We start from the raw sequence: 27,147 nt of genomic DNA, 5'->3' as shown, positions 1-27,147 counted from the left end.
GTTAACTACTTCCCTGCAGGTATGACACATTAACGGATAATTTTGGGTGATTTGTAGCGTTTGGCCTGACTCTGTGACATTGGGTTACATTTTAAACCAATTTAAATGCCCGAGGACTGTAGTGTGAGTAAAAAGATACAAGGTGAGCCATGATACTGACAAAGTTCTACAATTACGTGATTTTGCGAAATGCCATGACTGGCCGGATCATAGCAGTTTTTTTTAATGGCAGACTGGAATGGGGGGCATGTGGAGGGGAAAAATACACTATGCTGAGAGAGGGGAGGGGGGAGGAGAGCGAAAGGATCGGAGACACGGCGACACGGCGGGTAAAATAAACAAAAAAAAAGCCGGAGGGAAGAGAGGGGAGGGGGGAGGAGAAATGCGACACGGCGGGAAGGGGAGGGGCGGAGCGGGTCAAATAAACAAAAAACAAGCTGGAGGGAAGAGAGGGGAGGGGGGAGGAGAAGTGCGACAGGGGAAATGCGAGACGGCGGGAAGACGGACATGCACGCGCCCGTGACTTTTAAGGTCAATGCGCATGCGCATAAGCTTAATGCGCATGCGCATTGACCTTAAAAGTCACGGGCACTGCAAGGAATCGCCACGATTCCTTGCAGTGCAGATAAAGAGTGGATAACTCGCAATACTCTCGCCTTGCTCGATGCGCATGCGCATCGACAGGCGAGACCTAAAAAGTATTTTGATAAATATGAAAGGTATGTTTGGAAGACCGTCACCAAGCGCGAGCGAGCTCTCCTCTTCACGGCTCCTGGTCCAAGGTCACTCCATGGTCTCTCCACCGTTGTCCTTCTTCTCCTCTTTGAAGCACACTCTTCTCTTTTCTACCGCCATGCCCTTATCTGACCAGTGCGCTCTTCACCCTTGCTCCGTTCTGAACCCCCTTGAACCCCATCCTGCTGCTGTCTGTTCACAGGCCACCCTGTTGACTCACCCCTCATCTTCTTCTGTTCTCAGGTAGTTCTCTTGTCTCCCCAGGTTTTTCATTTCCTTGTTCTCAGTTATTCTTGTCCCACTGTTCAGCTCTTTGTTTATGTTCTCAGGCCATGTCTTTTCCTCACCACTCTTCCATGATCAGGGCCACTGGAATTATGTGATTTGGCGGGTGCAGCGTTTTCTGCATAATTATGCATTTGCCCTATACGTGTATCAACTGCCGGCTGCATAATATCAAAAGCACGACACGTTACTAAACAAGATGCGGTGCCGCTCGTTGGAAGGCCCTTCGCAAAGGTTGACTGGTGACCTTTCTGGTGCTTTTTAGGTTTTGCCTGGCGAAAAGATGCGCTCTGCGCATCTTTCTCGCGCAGGCGAAAACCTAATGAGAACTGTAGTGTGGGTTTGGGTCGGCCCACGTCATTCATTGGCTGGCTCCATAAATGGAGCCTAGCCATTGGACGAGGGGCCTGTCCGTCAATGCCGGAAGAGACTCGGGGCGTTCCCGAGATTCTTTGGCTTTTGCCGACGTCACGCGACGCCGGGAACGCCCCCGAATCTGGTCCGGCATTGCCGGCACCTGCCTTCCTGCTCTGCGTGTTTGTTCCCGCCCCTGCCCCCCCCCCCGCCCCCCCTCCCGCTCTCCGCGCAACTGCCTTCCTGCTCTGCGTGTTTGTTCCCGCCCCTGCCCCCCCCGCCCCCCTCCCCCCTCCCGCTCTCCGTGTGTTCGTTCCCACCCTCCCCTCCCGCTCTCCGTGTGTTTGTTCCCACCCTCCCCTCCCGCTCTCCGTGTGTTTGTTCCCACCCTCCCCTCCCCTCCCCTCCCGCTCTCCGTGTGTTTTATTTATGCGTGTTCGCAGAAGGGGCATGGGAGGTGAATCTGTCCGTCAACGCGGACCCGTTTTCGTTTTTTTCAGGAATTGTCCCCATCGCCGCCCGGCCCGCGACCAGGAAGTCAGGCAGGCCGGGGGCGGTACTGCGGGACACTCGTCATTCCCCAGGCCGCGCTCTGATTGGCTACCGGCCCGGGACCTAAGTGGAGGAAGAAGCAGCCTGCAACCTACGCCGGAGACCGAGGAGAGTCCCGAGGAGAGGGAGCTCTCCAGCCGCCGACGAGACCCGGTGAGTGCCTGAGAAGGAAGGGGGAGGCGTCAGGGCACACTGCCGGTGCCCCGTTGGCGCATCTCCGTTCTAACGTTTTTGTTGTTTGGTGGGGGGGAAGGTGGGGCTAGGCCTAGGTGGGGCGCGTTGGTGTGCAGCGAATGTGCGGTTCTGATTCGAGGCACATGTTTGTTTTTATCTGTCCCTCTTACAGAATTTGTCCCCATGTGACTCTCCTTCATGAGTTTGACAACTCGCCGTTGCCTTTGAGTCATGCCCTAAACGCAGGAAGCTGATACAGTGAGTGCAGTTAGTGCTTACTCTGTGAGAAGAGGTGCCGAGCCTCTGAATACTGTTTTTGAGAACCGAAGGGCTAGTTGGGGTTATGTGCCTTAGCTCCTGACATCTTCCTTAACCTGGTTCACGTTGTTGTATGTGATCCCCTGTCACATAATTCGTTGCTCCACTGTCACATAATTCTTTGCTCCCCTGTGATGCTGTGTGTGTGTGTGATGCTGTGTGTGTGTGATGCTGTGTGTGTGTGATGCTGTGTGTGTGTGATGCTGTGTGTGTGATGCTGTGTGTGTGATGCTGTGTGTGTGATGCTGTGTGTGTGTGTGATGCTGTGTGTGTGTGTGATGCTGTGTGTGTGTGTGATGCTGTGTGTGTGTGTGATGCTGTGTGTGTGTGTGATGCTGTGTGTGTGTGATGCTGTGTGTGTGTGTGATGCTGTGTGTGTGTGTGTGTGATGCTGTGTGTGTGTGTGTGTGTGATGCTGTGTGTGTGTGTGTGATGGTGTGTGTGTGTGTGATGCTGTGTGTGTGATGCTGTGTGATGCTGTGTGTGTGTGTGTGTGTGATGCTGTGTGTGTGTGTGTGTGATGCTGTGTGTGTGTGTGTGATGCTGTGTGTGTGTGTGTGATGCTGTGTGTGTGTGTGATGCTGTTTGTGTGTAGGGCTGTGTGTGTGTAGGGCTGTGTGGGGGTGGGCTCTGTGTGTGGCTCTGTGTGCGTGTGGCTGTGTGTGTGTGTGGGAGGGTGGGTGCAAATGCAATAGGTCTCGCATTTGCAAAAGATTAAGCTATTGGCATTGTAAATGACCATGCCATTTATTTATCTGTTTTCAAAACTAACACATAAATAAACAATTTGTCATTTAAAGTGCCAATAGCTCTAACTTTGTCAAAGGCAAAACCGTTGCATTGTACTTGGTATCGAATCCAACAGCGGCCATGATGCTATGGAAAGAAAGGACAAAGCATATTGACCCACTGTTGACACTATGGAAAGAATGGAGGAAGTATCAAAGAAAGAGCATAAGAACCGCGCTAGGGGATGCTCATCCATGAAAAAGGAGACTGCTGTTCTTTCCATGCCCTCAGAAAGTTCTCTTTAGGCCACAGCCCCCTAGATTTGAAATGGCTTGCTACCTACCATTTTCAGAACAAAGAAAGGGGTGTGGCAGTTATTTTGATGAGGAGAAAAGATAATGGGCCAGAAGGTGTGTGTGTGGGGGGGGCTCTGTGTGGGTGTGTGTGGGGGGCTTTGTGTGGCTGTGTGTGGGGGGGGGGCTCTGTGTGGGTGTGTGTGTGGGGGGGTTTGTGTGTGTTGGGGGGGCTCTCTGTGGGTGTTGGTGTGTGTCATTTGCGAGAGATAAAGCTAGTGGCATTGTAAATGACAATGCCATTTATTTATGTTAAAAAAAAACATAAATAAAAATAATGTCAAGAGCAATGCCAATCGCTCTAACTTTAACAAAGGCAAAACCATTGCATTGTAAATGCTTGTTTCAGAAGCGGCAGAAGTTTGGCCTGTTTCCAAACTAGAGGCACCTCGCCAGAGGCCAAGGAGAGATTCACTATCTGCGTGATCTCAGCGCAGACTATTTCCGCCACCTCCGAAAGCACTCGGGCTGGGCACGGGTCGGCTGGGGAGCCGGATTTCAGGGACTGGAGGAGAGGGAGAACAGCACACTCCGCAATTTGCGCGAAGTTCATAAGCTGCTGTCCAGGACAAGGGCATAATGAAGGACACAAGTCAGCTGCTGAGCAGTCGGCGGGAAGAGCCGCTAGAAGGTCCTGCTGAATCCTCACTATTTTAGTAATAAAAAAGGTGGACAACTCCTCGCACCATTGCGCAGAGGACGGGAGGGAAACAGCATCAGCAACAGGTAACACAAAGCTTTTAACAATAGCGAAGATCTCTCTGCTGTTGTTATCGGCTTTAGCAATGCGCCCTGCATAGTAGTTCCCCTAAGCTACCTTGATGGCTGCATAATAGTCTTTTTGGGCGAGCCGTAGAGCGGATTTAGCCTCAGGGCTATACCCACATCTCCACGCTCGTTCTAGTTTTTTGCACCCCAGTTTCATCTCCCCCAACTCGGGGGAGAACCAGGGTTGAGAGGGAGAGTGTCTGGCTCTGGTTAGCGTGGTTTGCTTAGTGGAGGCAGTAGCCGCCTGCCGTACCCACTCATTGAACTCGCAAACCGCCTCGTCCAGGAGCGTCTTAGATTTTGGGCGGGTTCTGGACAAGGCCTGTCTAAACGCGGGCAAGTTGATCTTTTGAGGATGACGGATGGCCTGTGGGTTTATTGTTATGTGTTGTAATGTTATATTTGGCTGCTTATTTTGGTAAAACACAACAGGCACCAAAGTAAGTGTGCATGTCTATCAGTTAAATGCCGAAATATAACATTTTACACCTTCATTAATTCACAAAATACATAATAAATATGGATAAATACCAGTAAGATGGCCAAAAAATAAATATGGATAAATACATTGGGAAAATATTTTTTTTAAAAAGCAATAAAACCTGGAGCCCTGTTTATAGCATGCAAGAAAAAAAATGTAGCAGATGTGCAAGCAGTTGGGGCAACTTTGATTCCCATGCAGGAATCAAAAGCACAAGTACCAAGGGCCTCGTTCTGGAATTTGAATATGGCTAATTACAGTGCGCTGCACCTCCAGTATTCCTGCATGCAAGCCCTGGCCACAACCTGGAAAGAGCAGGCTCATAGTCGGGTGCCAGCTCTGCGTGGGTGCAGCTCAGTACTTGCTGCGACCAGGGACCACGCTCACAGAATCTAGTAAGGGCTCTGGGCAGCGAGTGTCCCAGGCCAGCTGTGGCCCGCAGTCGTGACTGCTTCACGCAGAGGCGTTTGCGTGGCACATTACCGGCCAGCCAGACAGGTTGGTGACTCGTGAATGTGGACTGTAACATTCGTAAAGAAGTTCACAATATTTGATCAAATGCCAAAGCCACGGTTAAAACCCAGCTATTGAGGTTCAATTGTGAGCAACCTTGCCAGCAGAGTGCATCCCTCCCCTGCAGTTTATGAAGCACCCAAGAACTGGAAAGCTTTAGTAGAAGTTTCAATTTCGCCTTTGTTTTATTTCCCCGGCTAGTAAAAATAATTGCGATTGTACTTCTTATCTATTAACAAATCAGGAGACCAGTATGCCGGCATGAAAGTGACGCTATGCCAAAAGCACCGATAGCTTCTTATACTTTAGTGCCTTCATTTAATTCTGGCAGTTCTAGGTGTTACGGAAAAGAGAAGTACCATGTTTTATAGCTCAGTTTGAGTAATTTGAAGACATCAATAGTCCTGAAGATTACTTTTGCATTTTGCGCTGTGGCACGGCGAGGAGGGATGCTGAGAAGTGGTGACCTAACAAATTAACACAGAGAGGCTAGGCAAGCGGAATCTTAAAGCAGGCGCCTGCTCCGGCCCAGAGTCTCCGGCATGTAATCACACACAAGCATTTGCGCAAGGCTCACTGAGAAGATCAAAGCGGCCGAAAGGGGAGAAAGGAGGGGTGAATGCAAGCCGAGGTGACAATAAGGACCGCAAGACTCTCGGTGGAGGCGGAGGGGCGAGCAAGACAGAGGCAGAGCGAGCCAACGCTGCGGAGGAAGAGATAATAAACTAGGCATATCACAGAACTGCATTAAGTAGTACTTATATAAAGTTTTATTTTTGTAAAACTGGCAGTCTGAACTCACATATGTTGAAGTGCTTTCATGCACTATGTGAACTGGCATCAATACATGGTCCAGAAAAAGCAAACAACTGCAATGCTGGCTATGGAATCACACATGCAGGGGAGAACCAACATCACAGAGGTAATTCAAAGACTGTTAACAGGGGGCTTTATGTCCCTTTCGCCCAAAGCCTGACACTCTGACCGTTGAAATGTCTGCATGGAGTATATATTGAGATACCGACGGGATAAAATGTTGAAATACAATACCAGTGGCCGGCATGTGGGTGCTGTTTATTTCAGCAACAAATACCAGTAATGTGGCTGTTTTACACAAATAACTTCCGAGCACCTACAATCACATAGAGGTAAAAATATTGCTGTACAACCCCTAGTCTTTTAGACCGTAAGAATGCGCCATTGATTGTCCCTGACAAAAGAACCAGAATTTCCCAATTTTGCTTGGTCCGCCGCAAAGAATATGTAGCTGACACCAACATTAGTGGCCTGTGGTACATTATTGACTAAATATGAGCTCAGAAAGGACGTCCCATATTATGCAGTATGCCACAAGAGTGAAAGGACCCCGCAAGTAATTGTCCATGGGTTCTGAAGAAAGCCCGCCCCGTTCAAATTGTTAGTCCCCCACTAAAGTTTGTTTCTAATTTTGCCCCTGACAGCAGATGCAGTGTTTTAAACTCTTGTTATGCGAGAGTTGTGGATGGAGGCCAGCGTGCACAATTGTGTACACACAAAAAATTAAGGATGACAGACATTGCAGAGCTCTGGGGCCATGTAATTAACTCCCAACCCGGAAGGCGTCTATCTGTACAGTATGATCCCTGGCCACGAGTGAAGAATAACCCACGCATGCCACACCTTCCGGAAGGGACACCATTACCACAGAACGTGGACAGCATGGAAAAGTATCTACAGCTGCACAGTAATTAGTGTGGGCAGAGGGAGAACATGAAGAAATGATGCTATACAGAGCACTGCGATAAAGACAGGTGGGGAGGCAAGTGTAATGCAGAGGGGTGCGGGTCGGGTGAGAGGGCAGGGAAGGTTAGGGAGTGCAGCCCGAGACAGCAGGGAGAGAGGTAGAGGGGAGTAGGTGTTTTTAGCAAGATGGACAAAGCAGGAAAGTGGAGAGCTGTGAATGCAACAAGCGGCCGTGAAGTGCAGGCGGGCGGCGGGGAGCAGAGCCTTTGAAGAGCCAGAGTCAGTGAAGTGAATAATTAGGGGAGGAGAACTGGCAGGCTGATAGGCAGAAGGCTCAGGCAAGCTCGTGCACGAGGCGTGCACTTCCCAAAATCCGCTGGAGAGCCCTTGGCCTTAAGTTTGGTTTGGCTGCATTAGGGCTCTTTTCCTATTCCTGCAGAATAGGAAAGGGGCGAGCCCTAAAAACCTTGTGCTTGAGATCATGTCGCCCAGCATTTCTTGCTTTACAGTTTCTGGATACAGAGTGCTTCGCGAACAACATTGCTCGATTTCTGAAACTTTGTATCAGGCATAGGAAAAACCTAGAATAGAGATTGCCGCTGTATACTCTGAGTGTGACCATGGTTCTCTTCACTGACGTTTGCATTAGCTACTAGTTGTGTTCAATTATTGATTTTTTTAATCCCGGTTGTATATTTTAATCACAAAATGTACTTCAATTCCTGATTGTGTAATTATTTTAAACTATTTATTGCAAGTAGAAAATGAAATTTAAATCTGAAATATAACGTGTTTTTATACTGAACTTTTATGTTTTTTTCTATATTTGATGAAAACCGAATAAAGGAATTGAATTGACTCTCCACTGTGTTCCGCACCAAGTCACGCAGCTTGCAAAGGCAGTGTGCGAGTGTAAAGGTGCAGGGTCTCTAAGGGTGGCACAATACGTGCTGAAGCCCTTCGAGGTATTCCCTTGCCACAGTGCCCTGAGTACCATTTACCAGGGGCCAACCTGTGGCCAGGGTGCCAATTTGGTGTGCAAGGTACAGTTTTTGGGAAAGATCACAAGTCCTGAGAACCTGATTGGCAAAGACCCATGGCACATCAAGATAAAGTGCATCAGTAGTCTGGCAAAAAGTGGGGGGGAGGTTACTGCAACAGAAACCCAGCTTTCTAAAAGAAACAAATCAACTTATACCTCGCTGCCCACCTAAGCAACTAGGAGGTCATTGACGCCGCGAAGACTGGATTGACGCCCAACCTCAGCCTTGGCAAAACTCCTGGAAAGTCTTAAACACATCCAGAACGCCTCTGCACGCCTGATCCTCGCAGCCCCATCACACCCCACCTGCACTGGCTCCCCGTCAGCAAGAGGATAACCTTCAAACTCCTCACCCACGCTGCCAATGCACACCACAACACCGGACCAGCGATGGACGACTCAGTTTCTACACCCCCCACCTGCCAGCTACGCTCCGCCGACCTCGCCCTCGCCACAATCCGCCGCATCCGAAGAGCAACCTCCGGCGGCAGGTCGTTCTCCCACCTCGTTGCAAAGACCTGGAACACCCTCCCCATCCACCTACGGGAGACCAAAGACCTGCTGACCTTCAGAAGACTTCTCAAGACCCAGCATTCCCATCCCCCCAGCGCCTTGAGACCCTCACAGGTATGCAGTGCGCTTTACAAATGCAATAATTGATTGATTGTTTGAGTGCAGAAACAGCACTCATCAGTGCCACAGGTGACATCCGTGCGACTCTTGACAATAGGAGACTCGGCAGCCCCCATTCTCCTAGACCTCTCCGCAGCATCTGAGAGTCTCCCACCCTATCCTCATCAGGCACCTGCATGAGATTGGCATCCAAGGACCCGCTCCTTCTTAACAGACAGAACACAAGCTGTCAGGCTGGCATCTTATTCCTCGGAAACCCACAAATTCATCTGTGGACTGCCTCAAGGTTAATCGCGCAGCCTCACCCTCTTCAACACATAGATAATCCCTCTGGACAATGTCATCCGTGCACACAAAATCATCCTTTTCTATGCTGGCAACACAACTCAAACTCTATCGCTTCCAACACAAGAAAAAAGTTCACTGCCTGCATGACCGAAGCAGCTAACTGGAAGAAAGCCAACTGCCTCAAGCTCAAAACTGACAAGAGAAAAGCAGAGATTAGACAAGAACACCTCACCTTGGGACTCCAGCTGGTGGTAGGCCAAAGTTGGACCCTTGCCAGGAACCTCTGAATGATCACTGACCGCAAAGTAGACATGACCGCACAAGTCAAAGCAGTCACTGCATCCTGCTTCCACACCCTAAAGATGCTGAGGAAGATCTATAAATGGCTCCCTAGAAACACTAGAAAAACTGTCACTCCCATGCTAGTTACTAGCAAGTTGGACTATGGGATCACCCTTGTAATGTAATGTAATGATGTCTTGTAAAGCGCATGAATCACCCCCCCATGGGGTATCTCCGTGCTGTAGGCCGCTGGGGAACCCGTCCTGGCTTTCCCTGTGAGATGGACCCTACTGGGTATCTCCAGGGTGAAACCAGGCATACCCGGCGTATGTGGTGGGCCGAGATGAGGCAAGCTAATGCCCAGAGTTGCCAAGTGTGATCCCTGGTTAGAGTAGGCACCGAGGCGAGAATTATCGAGTCCGCTGACCCTGGTGCGTCGGGATTTGAACCCTGGCTCCACTCCACTCCACTCCACGTGCAGGGATCCAGAAGCACCTCATTAGAAGACTACAAACCATCCAGAACTCTGCAGCCAGACTCATTCTCAACCTCCCACACAGAACTCACTTCACACCACACCTCAGGAACTCCACTGGCTCCCAATAAACAAACGTGCTCTATTCAAACTCCTCACATGCATTCAAGGCACCACACAACTCACGCCCCACCTACCTGAACAGTTGCATATCCTTCCACCAACCACCCAGACACCTCCACAATGTAGGACTCCTACTTGCACACATTCTACGGCCACACATACAGAACCAGGATCAGGAGGACAGGTGTTATCTTGCAGTGCTCCTAACCCAAGTCAAGTCAAAAAGGAAGATCATCCTGGAGTCATTCTAAATTCACTAGTTGACTCAGCAGGGCCATTCCTGCTATTATCTAGGGAAGTCGTCCCAAGACATCCTGAAGTATGTGTATAGGGCAACATTTTTAAATGATATAACCGTTCAGAGCATGGATGTGCACTTCGTAGGTCACGAGAGGGGAGCCGCCCGATAAACATTGTGATCTGGCGGGAAGATTACCCCCGCCATGCACCCAGGATGCTTTATTATGAAGCCTGAGAAATACAGGCGCATTAATAGCAACTAAGGAAACTCATGGAAGAAGAACCGTGAGTGGGTGAACCACCCTTTTAGGACAGCAAGGAATGGACACACGTTAGAGTGTGTGCCTGCGCTTGCCTATCTATACTTTTTTCTCAAATTTTCACTGGTCCTGACGAATGCTTGAGTGAATGATTCTCGATTTAAGCAGAAACATGTTGACCACACTTATATTTCTCTTGTAAAGGACATTTGGTTTTTCATTGTTATTTCCTTATTATGTCCGTATTTTCACTTGTTTTTAATGGAAGTAGGCTATCCCTTTATTAAAATTGTTATTAGGAACTGCTGTACTTCCTTTTAAATTCACACTTTCTTTTGAGGGCCTAAAGGCTGGCCCCTTTTCACTTTCATACTTAAGAACCCAATGCCTTTTCTTTTCTTTTTCCCTCCCCTACCTTTCCTCCTGACAAGATTATATTTTTGGTGGACCTCTGGTGGAGTAGTGTTTTATAGGAATTTCTTGACGTTCTTTTGTTCTGAAAAAATGTCGGCACAAAAAAATACTCTGGAATGGTGCCATGATTGCTTCAATTGAATATGAGTGAGGATCTTCAGGATGAGTGTTAATTACTACAGGATAATTACACTACAACTTCACAATGACTGAGGATTACTCTAGGATGTTTCCAGGACAGCTCTTGGGTGACAATTACTCTAGGATGACTCCATGATAACTCTAAGTGAGTATAGATATATCCCAGATGGTTTGATGAAAACATTAGAATGAGTGCAGCTTACTATAGGACAACTTCATGACAACTGCAAGGGGAGTGTGAATTACTCCTGGGTGACTTCAGGAAACATTTGCTGGCTATTGGTAACCAATGAATGATTTATTATAGAGTAAGGGTAGTAATACTCATTGCAAATTCTACGACCTGAAAATGTTATATGGTCACATGTTTTCAAATCAAGTGCCCATCAAGTACTTTAGATCAAGTAATCCATTGCCAGATAAGTGCTTTGAGGTGCATGACCTAGGTATACCATCCTGTACAATATGGAATTGTGTTTGAATGTAATAAATGTATCTTGTTTATACAATCCAATGAATTCTAAGTAACTAATAAGAAGCTAAAATTAGCAAGAATACAACACACTGGGGGGCGGAGCCAGACCAGCGGCCAAGATGGTCGCCCGGGCTCCCGGCTCCGCCGGCCTTCCTCCCCCACCGCCTGATCCCATCGACTATCCTGCACAGCTCCGGGGCTCCCGTACGTCGGAAGGGGTGATGAGTAGCCGCGTCCGACTCCGAGGGATTTTCGTGTCCCAAAGACGGAGATATGGACCCTCGTGATTTATGGCCTGCACGAGACCCGAAGCCGGGACCCCGCGTGATGCCACAGCCGCCCGAGAGTTCAACAACAACGGCCGCACGGACCCGGAAGGTACCGGTCGACCGCCATGAAGGTCAGCCCGCCCCCGAGAGTGTGCCTCCAGCGCTCGTCCCATGGAAACTGGAGGACGAGAAATATGCCGTCCTTCTATGCTGATCAGGTTTCCACCCTCCCCCCCCCCCCGACTGCTGATGGACGAAAATGGTAATCTAAAAGCTGCTCTTTGTTTCCCTGTTGGAACTCTGTTTGGCCCGCAATACGCTGATTTCACTCCGCACCTCAATTGATCGGAGCCGGTTGCGGCGTAACGTCATTGCGGCACCTTTTTGGACTGTGGGGGCTCGTATGTGATCATCGGCCGGGAAGTGGGGATGACACTCCTACTGTGTGCCAACGTGGAGGAATTGATGATATCATGCCTTTCCCCAACCCTAGGGCGGGCGGCTCTGGTGCTTGTCTGAGCGGCGTTCATGCTGGGGGTCTCTCCTGGGAGTGGCGCTTTAATAAGACACACCTGAAAATGGCATTGGCAGTGCGCACTGTAGACCGAGGGGAGGAGATCGGATACCCCCCGTGCGCTGGAAGGGCGGAATTGGATATGGATTGTTACAGGGGTGATCCCGGTGCTCGTGGAATGGAAAGAGAACCCGACGCCGGTATCTTCTTTGAGAGACTTTGTTTATGTGGCCCCTGCTACACCTTGCCGTGCAGATGCTGCGGTGGGAAATTGATGTGACTATCGGTGGCGAGAGAGGAAAGTTTGCACGTGGGGGACTCCTTGTTTGTTCCTAGTGGATTGCTACATGGACACCTGGTTTCAGGGGTACATCGTTTATTTGGAGAAACCACCAGATGTGTTTTACCATTCTCCCTCTCGCGCTCCTTTCCCGGTGACGTGTCTCGCTGTGGGACCCAGAAACTGCGAAATGGCTATTCTTGTTGCGTTACACATTGTTCTCCGGACCGTGGAAGGCCAACATGGCGGCGGATGGCTTTTGAGTGTGCAGTTTCCTGAGACACTGCAAGGTTTCCGATTCCTCTCCGGACTGGCCTGCCTGTTCACTATGGTACTCTGATTGCCTGATTCCGCATCACAGTGACTGGGACATGTTTCTGATTAGGGCTAAGTGGGTCTACGTGAATCAATGATACTTTGGTTTCCTTTGTAGCGACACGGGGGGACTTGGAGCTGAGCTGTAACTGCGATCCTGATTATGTTGGAGTCTTTGATGCTTTATTGTCAACTCCGGTATCAATGCAATGACACGAGGCGGGGGGGGGGTGGCCGGGGGCCTGTACTGGGGACCCTCCATGTTTTCTTCTTCTCCTACCGTGGGGTTCTAGTTCACTTCTTTCCTTTCTCCTTTCTTCTACTTTCGTGTGGATTAATGCCTCTTTCTCCCTTTTTTATTTCTCTTCCTTCTATATTTCGGGTTTAGACACTGGGCGACAGGCACGCTGCTAGGGGGGTAGGCCGTAGCCGTATGCAGGGGTGCAGGATGGGGGGGGATAGGGGAGGGGTATTTTTCTTTTTTCTTTTTCTGTTTCTATGGCCTTCCTTTTTCTTGTTATATTTGGCTTCTCTTTTACTTTCTTCTTTTTCTTCTCCTCTTTGCGGGAGCTGATTAGAGGTAACTCTCCGTGCGTTTTACTAGCTCAATAATAAGGGTGGATGTCTATTCAATGCTTTACGGTACAGCGGGCAGACGCTGTTTAGGTGGGGGAAATATAATGTTTATCGTATATCCTGATTATATGCACTGGCGCCAATATCCTGCCTACGGTGGTCCTGACTGTGAATATCCTGTTTTATGTGTAACCCTTGATTTGATATGGTTTAATTGTGCGGCATCAGATCCTGCTCTTTCCTTAATTTTAAAAAAAGAAACCTTCTTTAATCCTGTCGCCAAGGTGGTAATATGCTTTCCTGAGTTACAACATAGATTTTGGGAGGCGTACTCTTGCACTGCTCCTGTTTTATATTGTTTGATTCGACCACCTCTGTTCTTATGGCCGACTGTGATGGTTGGTAGACTTGTGAATGTAACTGATTAATGTAACAATAAAGGTTTACCAAAAAAAAAAAAGAAAAAAAAGAATACAACACACTTTGTATTCAAAAGAAGCTTTTTAACTTGTGATACTCCCTCATTCAGTAGAGATTCCCTTCATTTGTGTATAAGACATGACCTGACTTTTTTTCTAATATTGTGATGTGTGGGGAAAGACTAAACAAACGCAGGTTGAAATAAAATGGATCCAAATGACTTCTAAATTCGATTTTATTTAACTGAAGCACGTGCCTGGCCCCAAAAGGGCTCAGGTTACCTTAAAGTAGAATAGTAAAAGCAGACAAGTAATGGTCAATGAAAAATGGTACTTCGTTGTTTGCTTCTAGGTTTGATGGTTTTTTCAGTTCTCTTCTGGCATGGCAGATCTTTATGGCACGTTTTCACTGCATCATTTTGATGTTGATAGTTGGCGAGCTTTTGGCCTTGTACACAGATATAATAAACTCTGAAAGGATAACAAGACCATAGATTAGGGGGAAAAGCAATACTTTCCAAGTTTCACTGATTGATTTTTCAAAGAAGGTCCTGCCTTCAAAATGGAACAAGACTGTAAGCTTCCAACAGTTTGCCTATGGAGAGTGGTCACACGAGCATAAGTGATGGTAGGTAATTAGTCATGTTGGAGGTGGAGAATGAACATTTCTATTTCTGAACTGTGATAGAGGAGGAAGTAGATTCAGAAGATCAATCCCATAGTTAAGAGTGTGTAGCCAGAGATGGTCAATCAGCAAAGCGTACTATTCACTTTTTGATCTCTTGTTCAACAAAAGAGGAAAGAACACCTTCCTAGCTGTGCCCTACATGGACTCAATTGTTAGACAGGATAACGTCTTCAGGGTCTGTGTTCAATTAGTTAAGAGATTGCTCTGCCAGCAAGTATCTGGTGCCTAAAAGGATCCTACACCCAAGTTGTAAAATGGAGCACAAGTGCTGCAGAAGTGTGAGGTAATGCTTGGAGTGGTATGTGCCCTCAGTGCCGTTTGTTGTCACCAAATTTCTCGTATTGCTATTACTGTTATTATTATCATCATCAATATTATTAATATTGTTATTTTTTACTTCGGTTTTGTATTATTGTATTTTCTATTTTTCATTTGTTCATTTGATTTAATCAATAAAAATGACTTGAAATAAAAATAAATCTACATACTTCTCCTTATAGCTCTTTCCCCGAAACCAGACCGCACCTGCTCGTTCTCATTTGGAAACAGTTAAGAATGGAAAGACAAAACTGCAATAACAGAATCCTTATGGTATTCCTTACAGGGATATCCTTACTGGATATCCTTACTGGATATGCTATGGAACCACATAGAACAACTGTTTTATGGTAATTAAGACATGTGAACTACCTTATTCAGCATCAACCTCTTCTTCATCAAGGGCAGCAGTTCCATCATGTGCTGGGCAACACATCTGCCACTTTGTTTGGTAAAAATATATCTTGCTCAAACCAGTGAGGAGAAAGCGTGCATTGTCCCAAGCACACTTGGCCTTTTTCAACAGCTTGTGCAGTACTCTTTGGGGTAAGGTAATTTCTGTACCAGGAAGGATCAGTGGAATCTTTCATCATCTCCTGCACATCAGCCTACGCATAGCCACACAAAGTATTAACATACATTCCATATTATTTTAAACATAGTGTAAATAAAGCGATAGCCTGTGGAAAGTAATCTGACATCTAGCATAGCTCACCTAACAGTGACAGAAATTATGTTTTTAAATCCATAAAAACGAAGTAGATTTGCTGGAAATATATTCACTATAGTACTTTCAGTTTGTAACCGATATAATATACCAAAGGTGAAAAAAAATTAAGCAAATCACCCATTCTTTTACAAAATGATCAATTGAATATATTTGATGTGGAGGATTTTTTGTAGGACGTTTGACCTCATCAATGCAGATTGCTGCTGGCAAATTATTTATACGGTACAAAAGGGGGCGGTGATGGACGGAGCATCTGAATCAAACACTCACACCCAGTCAAGAGATCTGGGTTTAATCCATCACCGTTCTTTAGCCCACTCTGCCACCCCAGTTCAGACATGGCTATATGCAAATCAGTCTGACCCTGTGCCTCATGGGAACAGTCCAGCCCGAACTGCCAAGCCATGTCTTCCCTGGACCGGAAACAAGCTTCCGAGGACCGGTTTCTAGCATTCCAGCCGTCTTCAGCCCGGCTTGCTTGAATCCAGTGGTAAAGTGAGCAAGGGACTCCCGTCTGAGCATACCCTGCCACACTTATGGCGGCCAAAAGCGGTACAAAACGGGGTGGTGATGCACGGAGCATCTGAATCAATCAAACACTCACACCCAGTCAAAAGATCTGGGTTTAATCCATCACCGTTCTTTAGCCCACTCTGCCACCCCAGTTCAGACATGGCTATATGCAAATCAGTCTAACCCTGTGCCTCATGGGAACAGTCCAGCCCTAACTGCCAAGCCATGTCTTCCCTGGACCGGAAACAAGCTTCCGAGGACCGGTTTCTGGCATTCCAGCCGTCTTCAGCCCGCTTTGCTTGAATCCAGTGGCAAAGTGAGCAAGGGAATCACGTCTGAGCATACCCTGCCACACTTATGGCGGCCAAAAGCGGTACAAAAGGGGGTGGTGATGGACGGAGCATCTGAATCCAAGCAGGGGTTGGACCTGAGAAAAGAGCCAGGTTTTCACGTGGCGTCTAAAGGTCTGGTGATCAGGGTTAGCGCGGATGTGAAAGGGAAAAGAATTCCAGAGAGCGGGGGCCAGTCGTCTAAAAGAGCGGCAGCCAGATCTCGCTTTACGTATACGAGGAGTACGTGCAAGACACTGATTTGTCGATCGCAGCACACGCGATGGAATGTACAAAGTGCACAGATCATCTAGAATGTCTGGGGCTATTCTTGCCAGTATCTTGTGCGTGATGCAGAACGTCTTAAAGCAAACACGCTGTTCGATGGGCAGCCAGTGAAGGCGATAGAGAAGGTTAGAGGCATGGCTGATTTTCGGGAGGGCAAAGATGGCGCGAGCTGCCGCATTCTGGACCCGCTGCAATCTCTTAATCACGGATTTATTAGATCCGAGAAAGAGCACATTGCAGTAGTCCAGGCGGGCCAGGATAGAAGTTATGTGGAGTAGATTGGTATGGAGAAGGCTAGATTACAGTAGAGAGGAGTTGGATAGATTGCAGTGGAGTGTGGTAAATTGGATTGGAGTAGAGTGGTGTATGGGAGAGGGTTGAATTGAAGTAGACTCGAGCAGAGTGGGGTAGATTTCAGTGGGGTAGATTTCAGTGGAGTAGATTGTGTTAGATGAAGTGAAGTTGTAGACTTGAGTGGACTAGAGTGTAGTAGACTGGAGTGAGGTAGACTATAGTGGAGTTGGTTAGATTGGAGTGGTGTGCGGTACAATGGAGCGGGGTATATTGTTGCAAACTGGAATGGTGTGGGGTAGATTGGGTTACATTGGTGTTCAGTGGAGTACGGTAGAGTGCAGTGGGGCGAGTTAATAGGCTTTGCAGACTGTCTTACAGAGGAGGTTCATAGAGTGGAGTGGCACGTCAGAGTGGTGTGGCATAGTGTGGGGTATGCAAAGTGTGGTAGCCCACTGCCATTAAAGACAAAACACTTTCAATTGTTGACCATTACATTTGCACCAGAATACGGTTTTACTGCATACAACCGATAATGTGTGCAAATTTTATCAACTCACAACAACAAAAAAACAAACCTTAATTTTGTACTAATTGATATATTCTGAAACATCTTGTGTCATGTTACCAAAAAAAATAAAAATATATCAACCATGCTCTCCTCTTACATGGACAGGAATGTCACATACATTTTCTCACTTTGAAGTCAGAAAATGAAACATAAACCCCAAGCTCCTTGAAAGAGAAACCCTTACATTTGACCTGTCTTTGAAAGCACAGTAAGTGTGACAAGATGAGAATGAGATTTTAAGGCTTGTTTACAGAAAGCAAATATGTGAAATAACAAAGTTAACAAGGTTTGGGTAAGAGGAGTGGTGAGCTCAAGATGGACAGCCTAAAGCAAATTAAGCTAGAAAATAGAAAGCCAGAAAATGTGAGTGACAAACCACATGGTAAGCAACAGAAAATGTCTTTAGCAAACCAGAAAACTGTGCTGTCTGGTAGGCTTGGACCTCAAAGGGCACTTCATTAAGTTGATTAAATAAAAAATAGAAAGGAAGACTGAAACATGGTAGGAAAAAAAAAACAGATTGTGATGAACAGTTGGTTAAACAGTAGAAATTGAGAGGGAAGACGGGCAAAAAGTATAAGATGAGAAGAGAGAATAAAGATTCAAAAGAGGGAAAAGAAGGTAACAGAATGAGTTTCAAGAATCATTTCTCATAAAGGTAATCCAACCCAGGTGTTTTTTATGTCTGGCGATTTCAATAAAGTAATAAATCAAATATATTTAAATTGCAAGGATGTTCAGCCAGGCCTCTTCTTCCACTGGTCTGTTGTGTCATTTACATTTTTGGCCCACCGACTGCAGCATACAGTGGCCAAAGGTTCAGCTCACTCAAGCCAATTACTAACTTCACTGTAACATCATTCTTTCCTTTTATGAGGAACACATTGTGGGATAACGTAGTTCCCTCAGTGTCATCAACTGTTATAGCAAGTGTGCCATCTGAGAACAAGAAAAATCTTTGCTTTAAGCTTTTTTTTTTTTTACACCGAAAAGAACCCTACAGCTTCTGCTGACAGCGTTTTGCAAAAGACATGAGAATGCAAACCTAGCACGGACCAAGCCAGAAGGCGGACGGCCAACTATTTGCTTTGCCAGGTCCGGTTTCACACTGTATTCTGCTCCTATAGTCCCAGGTTTTATAATCTGATAAACATGACTTCAAAGCAGAAAGCAAAAAATAACTCACCTACGCTACTCATACATGGTTGTGAGAAACTCAGAGGTTTGGTTCAGAAACAACCATGTAGGAGGGAGGCTAAAATATTCTAACACTGTTATGACCACACGCAAGACTGAAAATCAACAAAGAGCATGATTAAAGTTGAAATGCTTGATTTAGTAGAACATTAGTCCAATAAAGTGTGCCATTCAAAGCTTCCGAATAATCAAGGTACCAGTGGTAGATGGGATGAATGGAAAGATGGATACTATTATTGCCACCACGATTGTATCACTGGTGGTTCCGTACTGTTAAAAATGTCAATGCCCCAGCATACTGACGAGCAATGACTGAAGAATAGCTGTACAAACAACATAGCCTAAGTGAGGTGATAAACAGGCAGCCTCAAATCGTGGTAGACAGATGTGCCCTAGAAAAATCCACACAACTGCCTCCATTGTAAAAACCATACAGAGAGGGATCGCCAAAAATGCAGGTTATACCTAATAAATTGGAAGTTCAGATGAGTATGCGTAATACCTGCAGGAACTACCTGATAGTACCTCGAATAGATCTGGCATTAATTATGGCCAGAGGTACTTACGTCTTTGGAACGGAGGAGCTCGGCGTCCACTCAACATCCTGTGATGATCGGTTAATCACGTAAGCTTCCCGTGCCTAAAAGAAAAACAAATGTGACCCTTTGTAATATAATAAATGCCCTTGTACAAGCGCTCCAATCCCATTCGGGTTAAGTTCTGCTCCATACAACTGAAAAAACAAACCCTCGTCCTGTTAGAGACTAAACAAAACATACGTTCTTGCTATCAGAGGCTAGCAGTCTCAGATAGGACGATGGTATGTTTTTAGGTTTCTCCTGGCGTTGGAGCGCTCATGTGCTCCTCGCCTGCGAGAGCTATAGTAAACAGTATGAAGAAGGGGACTTAAATCCACGCCCCTCTGTCACAACCTTTTTCCATTGGCTTAGGTAGTGATTAATGTATTTTCTGTGCTTCTGGTTTGCTGGCTGTCACTTTTGTTGACGCCCTTGCAGTTTTTGGAGGCCGCCCGTGACAAGCGCATCAATTTTCACCCAGCCCTAGCGAGAGGCGTGTAAAGGAGAAGGTTCAGGCAGAGTTCCCAAAGGCATCTGCTTTCCAGGCCGTCATGCTGCCTTCATGCACGCGCCACTGTGGCTCTCTGATTGGACTCAGCAGCAGTAATAACAGCATTTCTTATAGGCTGCCTCCCGCCTCTGGCTGGTCTGTCTCTCCGTGAGTGCAGCTCTCCCCCACCCACCCCAGCCGGGCTCTCCTTCCCACCGTCCGCCGGGAGGAGGGAGCGAGGAGGAGAAGCCGCCGCAGCTGATTGACACCACGTTAATAGACACCTGGTTTCCTCTCCCTTCTATGTCACTTCCTCCTCCCTTTCTCTCACACCTAACCTTCTTCTGAAACTCTATCCCGCTCCCCTTTGACTCCCTCCGCTCTCACTCTGTCTCTTCGTCTTCTCTCCTGGTGCTTTCTTGCCTCTCGTCTCTTTCAGTTTCTCCCGCCCGGATGTATTTGTACACCCTTTATCACACTTCTTATTCATCGAATGGTTTGTGCTTTTATTGGTGTTTTTTGATCTACAGAAATCATTCAGGAGTCATGGTCGCGCAAATACAAGAGGTTTTTTATAGTTGCTTTTAAGGTTAGCGCTGCTGGATTTGGGCAGAGCGGTCTGTTTTCTCTATCCAGAGAGAATAAATCATATGATCAGTCTTTTAAAACACACCGGCAGCTCTCGTTATGGCGCAGCAGCAGACACGGCGTGTGATCGCCGCGGATTATAGTGGAGGGAGGATTCTTTCTAGAGCGGCGATGTATGTGAACAAGACGTGCAACACTCCCTTTCGCACTGCGGGACATGACACGTATTTGAGCTTGTAACAGCAGAGAGGAGTAACTATAGCATGGGCGTTCTGTAGGGGAACCGGGTCTGTTAGAGAGGATGGCGAATGATTATGTCTTTTTTCATCAGAACTTGAGATTGCGAATAGACGTGGAGAGGTCAACAAAGCGTGATTTGTAAGCACTTTCTCACTAGGATCACACAGGAGAAGACACATACTTGGGGTTTTCTTTTAGCATCCAAAGGGTAACCATGATAATTATGTTTTTAGATGAGGACATGCTGAGCTTCCAAGTTGAGACTCAGGCAGCACGATGCATAGTGCAAGTGAGATTACAGATGTATGCTGGCCCTTGTCTTTCCTTTCAATTATAAAGGCACTTCCTTCATCATTCTTTTCAGTTGACTCATTAGTGAAGAGTTTGTTCAATGAGTCCATTAAGAGGAGACAGTTCTAGCCGGACAGATTGGGTGTGAGGTCTTGCGGGTGTCGGGTGTGTGGTTGTCCGTGTGTCTGAGTGTACGTGCCTCTGCGTGCGTTTGTGTATTTCTTTCTGTCTGCCTCGTTGTTTTTTACTGGAAACTGAACTTTCATTCCTTTGGTCAACAGCGCCGAGATGTCTTTCCATCTGCGGTAGACGCTATAAGAAGCGTCAAGATTATTATTCTGACAAATATTTTGAGTTACTTTTCAATGAGACGATGTCTGAGAAGAGCAGACACATCTTGTGCTCGCTGGCACAGTTTTATGCTTAACTCTCATACTCTCCGTTTGCAATATAACTCGGAGTACATTAATGTACCTAATTAATAAACACTAATTGTTGCGTTTTATATTATACATATCGAAGCACAGTGTTTATGACATATATTAAGCATGCTGGAATAACCATTGTTTACATTACGTATATTAAATCTGCTGATGTAGGTACTATATACATTGGCTAGTATTTCGGCAAGTACAACAGTAATATTTACTAGAGGGTGTAATGATTTATGCAGTACTGAATATTCTACGTAGGCGGCGAGCTGGGTTATAAACTTAATACCCAAGCCGTGTACTTGTTATGATAGACTACAAGTACTATATACATATTTTATGAGAGATACCCGATTCGCTGCTTAAGAATTAAAACCATGATGATGTGCTGTGACTTTTAGATACATTTATAATCCGCTTGATTGCAGCAGCGAAGTAAGTGTGTTTACGGATGCAGAGTTTAGGAAGAAACGTGCACAGCATGGCCTTCATTTGTCGGTTCAAAGTTCTATTTATTTTTGTATATAGTCCTTTTACCAACTTACTATTGTGTGTTGAAGTGGCGTGTGCCTCAGGACAGAGGGAATAGATGTGTATATCAAAACTCTGCGCAGTGGGTGGCTTCTAGGCACATGCATTGCAGACTCAATTAAACAGTCCATTTTGTTTTATGGAGCAGTGTTCACTCTATTTATAAGCAGACGGCATTTTGGTAATAAGGGAATTGGGTGACGGATAGAAAGAACTCTGTCCAAGATCACACGCTTTCGGTCAAGTGAGGAAGTAGGGGTTAGAGCCGAAGTCTCCTTGTTTTAAAGTTATTCAGCTAAAGTTAATTAGCTACGTGCGCCTCTTCGCTTCATTGGGGAGAGGAAGGTATAGTGCTGTAATGTGAACTGGGTATTCTCCAGGCACGTTTTTTAAGCAGCACCCTTCCTCCAGTGAACCGCAAAAGGGTGCGTCTGAGTTCCCATCTGGTGACCCTCCGATGCTTTCCCCTTCCGCCCCCCCTAGCGCCAAGTGACATTTGCCCTAGAGATGATGTGCTTTAAGGTATCTCTTACATTACATTTCAGCGCTCTAATCACTGGATTTAGACACTACCAGTGCTTTAAATGGGCCGGTACGAAGTACCTGCACTTCTCAGCTTTTTCCCCCTGAGTACCTGAACTTATTTTAAGGCAAGGAGAGTACCAGTACTCCCAGAAGCAGCAGGGCTCGGGCCCTGAAGTACGGGTACGTGCAAAACAAAAACTGAAAATGACCCTTTCAAATGGTGCGCGTTTATGTTCTGCTCTGACTGGCAACAGCTAATGTATTTCTGCGCTGGGGTGCTCCTACAGTGTTAGGCTCTCATCAGGCGCGCAAGGCCATTTGGATCAAAGGGCTTCAGACACCCTTCCCCCATCGAGTCAGCTCGGCTGAGACAGCTTCCAGGGAGCTAACACAGTCGCACCCCAGCACTTCACAGGTCTTTAACCTCATGCGCGCTAGCGGAATTCCGCTCCTGCGCTGAGATTTTTTAAAACGCATGTTACGTGACGAGCTGGGCTCGTCATCAGCGTGCGAGGAGGCTACGCCATGACGAGCCCAGCTCGTCATCAGCGTGGAAGGGGTTAAAAGACCAATTACTTTTTAATGAGGCTTTGTTGTTTCTCACCCCTTCTTAGATCCCCTGCAGCTCCACTCTGCATACTGCTGGAAGAATCAGCCCCAGTACACGGTCGCATTCTAGACAGAAGCTGTCGTCGATACACTTAGGCAGGCCACATGTTGGGATATTTAGGTAGCGCCTGAGGGGCTGTTCTTTTTCTTATTTTTCTGGTTTAAAGCGCAATGACAACTACTGATGTGGGATGCAGGGGGAGGGGGGTGGAGTGAGGGGTTTGGGCAGGGCCCAAACCCGCTGGACACCTCACATGGGCAATTTCCATGACTATGGTTAATGTGCTAACATCCTGGAATGTATGTGGGTCTCAAAGGATACCCAAAAAGACACAGATTGTTATCCTATCTTAAACGGTATCAGGCCTGCATAGTTATGTTGCCAGAAACGCACCTTTGTAGAACGAGTTAGAAAAGCTAGGTCATTTGTCAGGAGCTACATACTCTAACCATAGGAGAGAGTTAGGGACATGGTTGGCTCCAGGTCTCCTCCTAGATAGGTGAACGGTACATGCAGACCCCATAGGCAGCAACTATTAGATGTTTGGAGACAGCAGACATCATCACCAAAGAGACAAGGTGTTCTCATATCCGCCTGTACACAGGGGATATAATCGTATAGACTATGTGTTGGGGACGACAAAAGATTTGGACTGGTATGCTTCCTCAGCCAACCTAAATAGATATATGTCAGACCACTCACCTCTAATCCTGACTCTCTACGCTGGGTGGCTTAGACTGAAAATCCTGTTGTGGAAATTGTGAACGAATGTGCTGACGGGTGGCGCTTTTCACACATACATTAAGGGGTACACTCTACAGTTTTTTCTGTGCAAACGGGTATACCACAGTGAGTAGAGCAGTTGAATATGAGGCTTATAAGGTTGTGCTGCAAAGAGAGGGCGTGGCCTGAGTGGCTGGAGTACGAAGACAAATAGAACGAGAATTAACGGACATAGACAAGGAACAAGTGAGTATGGGGAATCGTCCTACGGCGAGCCGGATTGGCCTAGGCAATTTTTGGACATCGCAAGACGGTTGGAGGACGTAAAGGGAAGGCTGGACAAATACGCACACACACAGTACCGACAGAGGATTCTCAGAGGGTGACAGATCTGGATACCTGGTGGCATGGCTGGTGAACAGGGAGAAGCCCCATATGTGAAAACTATCCCTACAGGCATGGCTTTAAGTCTGAGCACCGGCAGTTTTTAGGAATGGAAAGTTTGAGACCACTATCCAGGACAATGCAAGGACAACAGGAATACTCAATAGAAGTGTTTTTGCATCATGTCTCACTCCGCCTCTAACCCCGCCCACTAGCCACGCCCCTAGCTCAATTTGATGAGTACCTGCACGTATTTTTTCCCATTTAAAGCACTGGACACTACACCCCAAATCAGTGTTCAGCTGAGGCGTCATGAGCTCACACCTTCAGTTCTTAAAACATTTTAACAACAAACACACACACACAGCTGTGCCACCCCCTACTTTGTCGGGGGGGGCCTTTGGGCTTTCCAAGGAGACGTGAGAGCGCCCTCTGTGAAGCACCAGAACAAATACTGCTTTGTATAAAGCGCTTGTAATGTTTTCACTGTCTGCTTTGTACCTTAGTGACACTGTATTAGCTGTCCTCACTTGTGCAGAGTTGGCAATTGGTCCTGTGACGTAAGCAGTAGCTTGAGCCTTCCGCGGGGTTGTAGCCAAGAGTAGGGTGCATTCTGGGACCGGTAGTCTCACGCGTCATTAAATACATACAAACTGCATACAAGAGTCAGGACACACATGAATTGGCAGAGTGTGACAAACATGGACTGTGGAAAAGTAAAAACACGGACCGAAGCACGTGGATTCTGTTTTTAGAAGCAGTGACAGGGGCAACGACAGTGAACAGTTTGGCAAAGGTATAGCCGGAGTCCAGGAAGGATCCACGTGTCAGGAGCAGAGAAGGGTCCTCAGTGAGTAAATCTGAAGGAAGCTCCTTCACCTTCATTTTGTCAACAACTGCTGGTTCTGACATGCTACATACCAGGGTAGCTTTTTAACATCTCAGAATCAGGGTCACTTGAATTATGCAGCAAGGGAAGCTCAAATTATGCGGCAGGATGGATTAAAGTATGTGGCATAACATAGCAAATTTTGAGATAGAATTACTTCCTTATTTTGTCATGTTTACACTTGCTAACCCAGTCTGGGCACAGGCTGCACCTCATCAGTAATAGTTAAACACCAAAATATAGCAATAAGCAATAGAATGGTTCCCAACCAACCTTTGCTAAGGGTCTTCCACTGTGTGACAACACATGTTGCTGCGTTTTTAGTAACTTTTGAACCATTAGAGATAGAAATATAATTTTTTTGTTAAAATCTGCAAATTATTCAGCAGGCGATGGATTATGTGGCAAATACGGCAAATCCATAATTATGTGAAAAGCGCAGCGACCACACAATCACTTAATTCCAATGGCACTGCTCAAAATGACAAGCAGACATGGGGTGATATTAACAAAGTCCATCCCAGCAGAAATCCACACCGTTTCTCTCTACAACCATGTCTACTGTTGTCCATTGACTAACTCTCAGAATGAAATACCATGCGGTAACCACCTTAGTGGACTCTGATCATAGAAAATACCATAAAGAGACCGTCAGATTATTTCCTGCTCGGACTATAGGAACTCCCTATCTATGGGCTCACCCAGATATTTTATCACGACACTCCAGCTAGTCCAAAACGTGGCAGCAACAACTATCCTTACCAACCCAAAAAGTTCACTGCCTACTGCACTGGCTTCCAGTGGAAGTAAGGATAAAATTCAAGGCACTCCACTTGGCGCATAGGGGAATTAACCAGAAAGGACCCTCCTTCTGGTAACTTACACCCACGGCAGGACCCAAAGGTCGTCCAATGCGTGACTACTAAAGGTTCCGTCAACCCAAAAGATTAGATTGGGGAGGGTAAAGACTTCTCGCATTTGACCCCTAAGCTTTGGAATCCTATGCCAGCTGAGCTCAGAAACCAACTGCAGAAGACCCGTTTAAGAACAAGCATTTACAATGCAATAGGTCTCGCACTGGCATTATTTTGAGCTATTGACATTGTAAATGGCATTGGTTAAATAAAAGGCATTTGCTATTGACTATTCACATTGCAAATAACAATGCCTTTTATTTGTGTTTTCTTTTCTAAGACATAAATAAAAGGCATTGGTATTAACAGTGCCAATAGCTTAAACTAAACTTGTAGCTATTGCCATTTTATATTACAGTGCACTTTATTTATGTTTTACAAAAGAAAAACAAAAAAACAATGTCATTTACAATGTCAATAGCTCAAAATAATGTCAGTGCGAAACCTATTGCATTGTAAAAGCTTGTTTTCAGTTTTATGGAGCAGAACTTGACACGAAGGGATTGGATGTTAATTATCATACAGACAAGAAAGGCCAAAACGTATATTATACAACAGGCATTATTAACCATCAGGAAAAAAGATTAACTGCAAGTCAGCTGTTGTTGATGAAAATTAAGAGCATGGATATGGAATGCATACATTTTCAATGAGCAAATACAGAGCTGAGTAGTTTTAGGTCAAATAAAACGTAATTGTATTTATCTCCAGAAGAATGCTTAGAGTCAGGCCACAATTAAAAGAGGAAGAAGACTGCTGCAGATTGAAATAATAGTTCAAACGCGATGCAATGCCAGAATGAAAAATACCGAAAAAACCCTCAATTATTACAGGGTGCCCGCCATTTCTCAGTACAATCCGATCCCTCTATTTCGCTGACCACGCTTTTGCCTCGAAGTTGTTAGTTGCTGAATAATGCATTTGAAAAGAGGAAAGAAAAGCAATCGTTCTCCTATTTTATTTACCTCTTCGATCCTCGCTTGCTCCCGATGCCGGCACAGGCAGTGACGTTACTTCCTGGGTGACGCCCCTTCCGGTGTCAGAGGACGCCCGCGTCAAAGTGCTTTAGAAACGGGCTAAAACTCTTGAGTCCTTTGACTTTGGTGGTCCCAGCTGTTGCTTACACGTACACATTGCAGCTGCATAAAATCTAGAGTTTTTAGTAAGGTTTAAAACCATCGCTCCGATTTAGTTTGTATAATTCCAATTATTTTAGCAAAAGTAACCTTATTTTTTCTTACACTTAAAAATGCCCGTAATGGTAGTTAATAGAATAATGTATTTTCTGGATGTTATAG

The 27,147-nt window shown here is 46.3% G+C and overlaps 1 protein-coding gene across 4 annotated transcripts in view; it reads right to left on the bottom strand.

Annotated features, from left to right (window-relative positions):
* The window catches only part of CABIN1 (calcineurin binding protein 1), a 1,446,726-nt gene extending 1,419,858 nt beyond the window's left edge, over positions 1 to 26,868 (bottom strand). For 2 of the 4 annotated variants that reach the window (XM_086942775.1, XM_086942777.1), the window contains exons 1-2: positions 26,815 to 26,863; positions 19,222 to 19,295 (exon numbers count right to left, since the gene is read on the bottom strand). The gene's annotated coding sequence lies outside the window, so the exon portion shown is untranslated. Of the gene's footprint in view, positions 1 to 19,221; positions 19,296 to 26,814 lie in introns of all 4 variants that reach the window. The other 2 variants (XM_086942778.1, XM_086942776.1) reach the window with 2 other exon arrangements.
* Positions 26,869 to 27,147: the final 279 nt, after the last annotated feature.

This window comes from Lissotriton vulgaris, chromosome 11 (assembly GCF_964263255.1).
Source record: "Lissotriton vulgaris chromosome 11, aLisVul1.2, whole genome shotgun sequence".
In the NCBI taxonomy this organism is placed as follows: Eukaryota; Metazoa; Chordata; class Amphibia; order Caudata; family Salamandridae; genus Lissotriton; species Lissotriton vulgaris.
The sequence above is the reverse complement of the archived record's forward strand: the minus strand, read 5'-3'. Positions and strand labels throughout refer to the sequence as shown.